The sequence below is a fragment of the Mixophyes fleayi genome, chromosome 4, assembly GCF_038048845.1.
Source record: "Mixophyes fleayi isolate aMixFle1 chromosome 4, aMixFle1.hap1, whole genome shotgun sequence".
Classification (NCBI taxonomy): Eukaryota; Metazoa; Chordata; class Amphibia; order Anura; family Limnodynastidae; genus Mixophyes; species Mixophyes fleayi.
In genome coordinates, this window is record NC_134405.1 from 142,390,010 (window position 1) to 142,399,019 (window position 9,010).

Sequence of the window (9,010 nt, forward strand, 5' to 3'; positions counted from 1 at the left end):
GTGACCTTGGTAATGAAACCGCTGCTGACACAGTTGCTATCCACGATGCTGAGGGAAAGCGGCTGTGGCAAGGTTTGAATAGGTAATTGGAGCTGTTCAGTGGCCAAGATAAAGTTTCCAGCGGATCTCAATTCTACAAAGGCAGAAGTCAAATAGGGTCCTTTAGGAGATTCCAGTTCTACAGACATCAAAAACTTGGAGTTATGGGATGAACAAAGAGCAGACATTAAATCTCCTACAACGGCCTTGTTGGAGAGTGGCCTAGCACTGGCTAAAATGTTAGCTATACCAATTGTATGATGGTCATGCCCACTCTGGTGGCGTGGATTGAAAATCCCCTCTATAAATCCTACATTTGCCTCTGGTACATCTGCAACTGGGATGACAAGCACAATCAGGGGAATTCACCATTAATACGGTAATTTTAACCCAGATTTCTGCTCACAGCTCAAGGAGCAGCAAGCAAAAATCCAGCATTGAATTCATCATAATAACGGTAATAATACACAGGCTGAGTTACTTTCTGCAGTATTTCAACTTCAAATCTCAGAGTACAAATAAAGCTGCTCAGTATTTGTAGGCTACCTTTAAAAAGAAAATTACATCTACAATTTGCACCCTTTAGCTGGAATTGCTCCTAACGCTAAATGAAGCACAATGTTTTCAGCAGCTGGAAGGCTCCTCAAAGGCACTTAGTGGTATCTGCAGATTCCTAGCTTTCCTTAAATGAATTAATAAATATAAACATTTTCCCTGTCACAGTTTTTTGATTCATCTTTTGTTCTGTTTCTGTTAATGGATGTTTGTTATCCTTTGTTCTCCTCCTCTTTAGATCTCTCTAAAGTGTTTCACTTGCACATGTCTGTTTTCTCTATAGTTTGTCTCATCAACTACCAATGTCTCTAATTGTCATTTGCCTTTCTCTTGTATCTGTTTTCTTTTGAGTGTGCCTGTCACTAACTCTTATGCTGACTCCTGACACATACTTATTTTTTATCAGTTTCCCCATTGTTATCATTACTTCCCCTGTAATTGTTCTCTTCAGTCTATGATTTTAAATCTGTGCTGCTCTTACTTTCCCTTATTGATCCTGTTCCCTCATTACTCTTTATCTTCTCCAATCGGCCATTGGTCTTGTATTAATAATTAACTATATAAGCAATAGTGATCATTACACTTTTTAGGCTAATAATTCAATAGAATGATAGCGGTGCCAGGAGCAGGAACATTGTATATAAGGTACAAATCAATCCAATTGGCCACTTTTTCAACCCATGAAGTAAAATAGGCATGTATCTATAATAACTCCTTTCAGTATTCAGCATCAACTTGGCATAGTTATTTATGTTACCACCTATAAATCACAGCCTTAAACTAAACATGAAAAGATTAAATAAATATAGTATAACACTAAGCACCGTGTTAGATAAATATTATGATAACTAACTACAAATAACCTTTGTAGTCAATCTATACAATATAAACCATGTTCAAAAATTTTATTTAAATGCACTGTATCCCAGGGAATGTACAGAAGCATGCATTCTTCTACACTTATTGAGACACCCCTACAGACCTGTAAATGTGGAAAGTGGCTACATAATTGGCTTGTTGTGGACATCAATTCAAGCTGGTGTTACTGGGCATTTGTTCATATATAAGGGAGACTTTATTCATTTATTTAATTAATTTAATATGTTTTTATAAAAAAGCATGTGACAGAGTCACAAAGTTGGCAAGTATGACATATATATACTCAAATCAGTGAAATAAAGTCCCAGTGGTTCATAAATGGGATTTACCAAAGTTCACTAACAGTCCAACTCCTGACTTGCAGCCATCCCTCTTAGACATAGAGATTAATGTTTCACAACTACTACCAGCTCTGCTTCTTATACCGATAATATTTTGTAGGTCTATCTTTTGTACTGCATTGTCTTTCGTTTGGGATGTGTTTAAAATAATAGTGTGATATCTTTCTTACTTGGCACTATTCCAACATAGTTAAGTGTGTGTAATCTTAAAAACCTGAAATAAGACACAGACACAGATAATTTTGAAAAATAAATAGGTTGCAGTTTATTTATTTCAATAATTGAACCTTCGTGGTGGCGGTGAGAGCATAGCTGTCAGTTAACAACTAAACTTGAAACCGATAAACCGTGGGGGACAAACACTCAACCACTAACCAAGAATCTCATCTTTACCAATTGGCCGGCGCTAATCTGGCATCAGCGTGACTGCTCACCTTTAACTCGACATTGCTGCGCCACGCAAAGCACAGCAAGGGTAAAGAGTCATGTTCTTCGAAAGAAGCAGTGACGAGTGGCCAATAGGGATAGTACCTTCGACTAGTCACTGACTGCACAGCTCTCCTACCCACTGCACCTCTTCTGTATAAATAAACACGTTAAAACAACTTACTAAAACTATGCATGTTGAGTGACTGGTATCAGCGACGATCTAGAACAGAAAGACCCAGCATTCCTTGCTCCGTGTATTTATACAGAGTAAACAAAACTCTTAAGGACATCTTATTGACTGGCTCAAAGTAAACACAGAAAAACTTAACCCTTACTGGTAAGTGCCTATTTCGAGACCCAACATCATGTACATCATCATCAACATTTATTTACATAGCGCCAGCAAATTCCGTAGCGCTTTACAATTGGGATTTTTAAAAGCCCTCAGCTTACTGCTTCACTTATCATAATCAGCTCAGGGGAGTGTCTATTACATTGTAACATATTTTATATTACATTGTAGGATTTGAATTTCTGGCTAATGTAATACCCTCCTCCCCAAAATTTTCTTTTAAGTTAAATATGTGCCAGGATTTTTACTTTTTGCAAAAAAAATTAATTAGTTAAGGTGATATCTGTCCAAATAAAATTAATTTATATCAAGTTGCCATGTGATGACCAACCTCACTGAGTGTGAGCACAAAGTACCATGAAATCAGCTTTATCTGTAAGTTTGACTGGTCTACTTTACAAAAATTCCTGTGAGCAGAGTGTCTGATCTTTTCTTTCACTGTTTGTTCCTGTGTTGCTTCAATGCTTGTTCAACTTGCCTTACTTGTACATATGTGGTAATGTATAAAAAAATGATAATATTGATGCAGCATTAAAGATTCTCTTTTCTTACGTATATCTTATTATTCAGCCACTGACTCTGCCCTGCGTTATAAATCCTGTGCCTTATAGTATGATGCCTTTGTGATTCATACAATGAAGACATAATTACTATGTTATGTAATGTTCTACAGTTGGTCACGACAACTTAGCCTGTTCTTTGCTGAAAAAAATGGTGTCCAGATCGGTAAATGGTGTCCAGAGACATATTAAAGATGGAAACACGTTCCTTTTATATTTTGATTTATGGGACAACCTAAATCACAGATCAGCACTAACAAAATGTACAGAAAGGGGCGTTTGTAATACTATGAAATGCCGTTTCCAACCAGAAACAAAATAACATGTTACATTGAGTACAGCTCAAGAACATTCATTGAGTACTTATTTATCAGCTATTAAATATTAGCCAACAAATCTATCATTTTCTTAAAACTTAAGCTAAGGCACAACCTAAATGTTATTCTATTTTTTTAGTGAATGAGAATCAGATTAAGGACATGCTAATGCTGAGTGTGGTACAGAGATCACTAAGGGGAATATGTTCTAGAAGCTACAGTATCTGCATCCCTACTTACAACTTACTACCAAGCACTTTATAATTGTCTGCATCTTCTCCGTCACCAATACATCATTGTCTTTACTGCCCATTGTATGGGAAAGAAAAAAAAGACAACATAGATAGATGCTCTATTGACCTTCCATTCAAGTTTATAATAATCGTATTGTAGGTGAAGTAATGTTAACAAAATGCTAATTCTACATTTATTTTCTTTGTGATTTGAGCACATGTCTGTGATTTGTAGTAGGGGCTGGATAACGCTGTCAACCAGACAGTTATTATAATGGGTCTTTACAGGAACCTCTGTTTTTAGAAGGGTTTTCCTGGAAACCCAAACAACTGAGCACCTGCTTCTCAGCAGCGCCCATCGTCACGTCTCATCTGCCTAACACGTGGTTTAGTCAAATAATATTGGCAGTAAAGGGATTTGAAAAAAAGATTTGCTGATCTATTGCCAGTCATAAATGAAACAGCTGATCTATAATACATTGTGTGCAGCGAATCTGAATTGTTTCCTTCTGGCAGTGAAATACATGGGCACAAGTAAAGCATCTGTTGCCTATAAAAATATAAGACATTAGAGTAGAGTGTAATAAAATAAGTTATTTTAATTAAGTAAGTGCATCTTTTGCCAGTAATAGCAGTTAGTTATTATTGTACTCTAAATCACTCTTAAGTTCATCATTATTGTCGACTTTACCATTTCACCAACAGTATTATTATTATTATTATTATTATTATTATTATTATTATTATTATTATTATTACCATTTATTTATATGCCTCATTACTCATTCCATGTACTTTATCTTCCCCGTTTCAAAAATTGGTGGTAGCATCCACATGTCAGTTACCTTTCTTCCTGGTGGAAGCTCCCATCATCTACTTTCTGACCATTTGTATCTCCGTTCTCTGTCTGACTCAATGTCATCTTTTACTATATACTCCTTTGTAGCCATGCCCTATATACAAACTGCAGCCCTTCTATGTTTGATAATACAAATACCTTTTATAAGTACCAAAAACCTCTTTCTTAACATGACATGTGCCAATCAATAGCACAAAATTACCTAGCACTAGTTGTCTAATTCATTTCGTGTTAGTGGTTGGCAATTCATGATGAATCAGCTGTAGGCTTAGTGCCACATTCAAGGTTGGTCTGGTGACAAATACTTTATGGAATTAGGATCACTTGTGAACATCCTGGATTAAGATCATTTAGTTCAACAAAATGTTTATTATTCATCATTGTCTGCATAGAAACATAACCTTTGTAATTGCGTTACTGGAAGTGCATAGAAATACTTTATTAGATGTATTGCCCCATCTGAGGGCTATTGTGTCTATTACTGAAGAGCTCACAATCTATTTATACTTTCATACATTCCTGTGGCCTGAGGCACGTGGATATAAAGCGACTCATCAAGATAATGATTTTTTTTTATTTACTAGTGTTGAATATTGCATAGTTTCAATGCTTAGTCACTAATAGGTTATTCAGAAACCACTAATTCTGTATATGGAGCCTATGGAGCATACTAAGTCCTGAACATGCATCTATATTAGCTATTAAAAAATGAAGTAAAGTTAAAAGTTTAAGGTCACATAGCCTTTTTATTTAAATAACGTAACAACTTTAGCAATTTTATGTTTTCATATTTGCCAATATCTTATTTCTGTGAGGCCTCTCTGAGGATCCTGCATACCTATAGCAGCCACATTTCCTGTAGAGATGTTTACTCTCACAGGTACTCAGATGCCCTCAGGGTTTATATTCCAGTTAGTAAAATCTTATACCAAGGAACGGGTACCGAGGAACATGAGGCTGGGACACAAATCTGTGAATGAGTGGAGGAGTCGTCTCAGTAAGAAATCCAAATGGTCAAGGGCAGGCAGCAAACGAGAATGGTCCAGACAACATGTGGTCAAATAGCAGAACTCAGACAGAGAGCAGGCACAGCAATTGCAGGGCAAGAGCACTGTAACCGGCAGAGAGTCTATGCCCTATTTGACTTTTAAATTAGAGAGGACCAACCAGAGGAGGAGTAGTGGCACACCCCCATCGTGCAATGGGGAGTGCAATCAGGTGACTGTTGTGCATTCATACACGCCCCGACTGCCTGACATACAGTCGGGGGCGTCCTGGACGGACATATGCGCCATACTACATGGAATCTGGAGGCAGTGAGCTATCGTGATTAGCCTGTCGGCTCATAACAATTGATCAACAAAATAACTTTAGAAATACTTGCAATCAATTTTTTTTATTAAACAGCCCCAAGTTCAGCAGATACATTTACAGTGTTATATAAATCATTTAATAAATGTTTAGGTTCTAAGTTCTGAAATATAAATGAACAATTAATGTAATTCTGCAAACATTTGTTCCAATTTTTAATTTTGCTTATTTTTATTTAGATAAGCATGTCAAACGGTTATTCTCTTCACCAAAATCTACCTCCTCATTCTTCCACTCCAACTCTTCACCTTTAGATTGTAAACTTCTACAAGTAGGACCCTCCTTCCTCTCGTTCCCTCACTCCCCAATTCCAGATTTGCTTCCTATCTCTCCCTTGTCACCTTAAGGTACCCTTGCCATACTTGTAATTGCACGACAATTGCCCTTTGTAATATGACTTGTGTTATGTTACACTTCTGGTATTTTTACTTATATTTGTTACTCGCACTTTTCAGTTCTAATTGTGCTGTGTATATTTTTGTGAACTTTTGTTTGTGCAAGTAATCTATGTATACCTTGTTTGTACCATCGCCATGTAAAGCACTGCAGAATTTTGTGACACTGTATAAATAAAAGCTAATAACAATAAGAAAAATAAAAAATAAAGACAGGTAAAGGAATGCAAAATTTTAACAATCATTGCAAAATAAAGAGTAATCTAATATATAAAAGCCTAGCGGCGTGTGTTAGTGTGTGTGTGTGTGTGTGTGTGTGTGTGGAAAAAACTACCGGGTGGCAGAGTGCTCAAGCTGCAGCGCCACCTGCTGGGCGGAGTTATATACTACACTGACCTACTAAATTCTTAGCATTATCTAATATATAAAAACCTAGCGGCGTGTGTTAGTGTGTGTGTGTGTGTGTGTGTGTGTGGAAAAAACTATTTTCTCAGAAAGGGCTCATCCAATTGACCTGAAATTTGGTATACTGACATTATTTGACAAAAAAATTATAATAGTGAAGTCAGTTAACTTCCATCACCCCCCCCTTCCCCCCGTGGGAGGGGTAGTAAAGGCTAAATTTACCAGTTGAGGGCTCAAACTCATTTTCGTGAGGTAATTTTACCTCATGAACACCCATACTGTGTTAGTGTATGTATGTGTGTGTGTGTGTGTGTGTAAAAAACTACCGGGTGACAGAGTGCTCAAGCTGCAGCACCACCTGCTGGGCGGAGTTATATACTACACTGACCTACTAAATTCTTAGCATTATCTACTATATAAAAGCCTAGCGCCTTTTGTGTGTGTGTGGCGATGAAGATGACAAGAACCTTTTTAACACCTTAAGTAGCTTGATTTGACTAGAATGCATGAGTATCATGCACGGGTTAACTTGTGTTAAATGTAATGTTAAATTTATTAGAATCATGAAGTGCCTATGACCACACTCAATTATTGCTTAAGCCTCATATTTAAAGTCTTTCCATGGTTGCCCCTTATAATGTTTATGTTTATTTATATTTCTGTATGTTATTTAAACATAATCTTCATGTTACTTTGTTATATGCTGTCCTATTCTTACCAGGGAGCTATCTGGGTGAAGTTTATATGTTCTTCCCATGTTAGCATGTTTCCTCCAGGTACTCCAATTTCGTCCAGTTCAAAGACATACTGGTACATTAAGTAGCTTCCTACTGTAGTATTGGGGCAGGCACTTATGTGCCTGAATAAATTTATCTGAGTGCACATTACTGTAGAGTATTCTGATTTCATATACGAAAATGATATTATTTATAGTAGGTGTAAAATACAATGTGAATAGTAAAATCATTATCTTACTACTTGAAAGTATATGACCAAGTTTAGCAACCATCCCTTATGCATGTACACATTGGTCCTTTCTGTCCCAGTAGAGTAATTTTATGGTTCCTTCCACACCAGCATGCACTACTTATCCCATGTGGCTAAAGTAAAACTGATCATGTCAATGAAATTATGCAGTTTAATTCGGAGACTGACTTCTAAAGAGGTCTTATATAAGTCACTATGTGTTGTTTCCCATGATGACACAGGGCACCTCCCACACACACCGCAAGATACGTCCAGCTCGAAACACAGCAGTATGTGTACATACGTGCACGCCATGTATACAAATGCATATAATTATGGCTAATGGTAATGTAGAGAAGCAGCTTGGCAGTGTTAGTTAGAAATGCAAAATTGGCTTTACCTGGTTCATACAAAATACAATATAATGCAGAGTCCTGTACACAAGAGAGAACAGTGTCTTGACAGTGTTTTAAATAAATGCAAAAGTCACATTTTTCATATAAAATGTAATTAAAACAAAATGGCAACATTCATCATTTGCAGCTTCATAAATCAAATCAAATAAATAATCAAGGGAGTACTAGCAATACTATCTAAAATTTAAACATTGTATTTAATTAAAACATTGAAATAAAACAATGAGTGTGGCCACAAGTCTAGGATATGCGCACATCTAAATAAGGGTTTGGTACACATGCACAGTATTGAAATGCTTATATTTACACCCCAAAAACGGACTTACATCCAACTGTAAATGAAGCCCTATATGGTTACTTTAGCATTACTCTGTTTACCGCTTCATTACTTGTTTCACTGTGTTTTTGGATGTAAATACTTGCATCTTATCATTGCATAGTATGGCTTAATGTAATGTATAAAAAAGAGATAATAATAATAATAAATAAATAATAATTGTCATCAAAATAATACTTATTTGCAAAAATATATTTAAGTAAAGGCATCTAAATAATAATACCTTTAAAAATTGTATTTTTTAATATTTTACAGTACTCTGATTCAAACAACCACAATTTCTCTCCAAGAGACATTTTTATTTTGTGGGCAGTTTAATCTTGTTACTTTGATGCCCTTAGGCAATGAAGTCATCACTGAGTTCCTTTCCTTTGAAAAACAGATTTATTGACGTCACATTAATGTCTCAGACATACTTCCCAGGTGAAAGATATTTCCCAAAAATCCAACATATGCCACACTTTTGACCCATTATGTAAGAAATTAATACAATTTTAAATTTTTTAATGCCACCAGTAGGGAAGCTTATTTTAATACATTCAAATAATAAAACTGA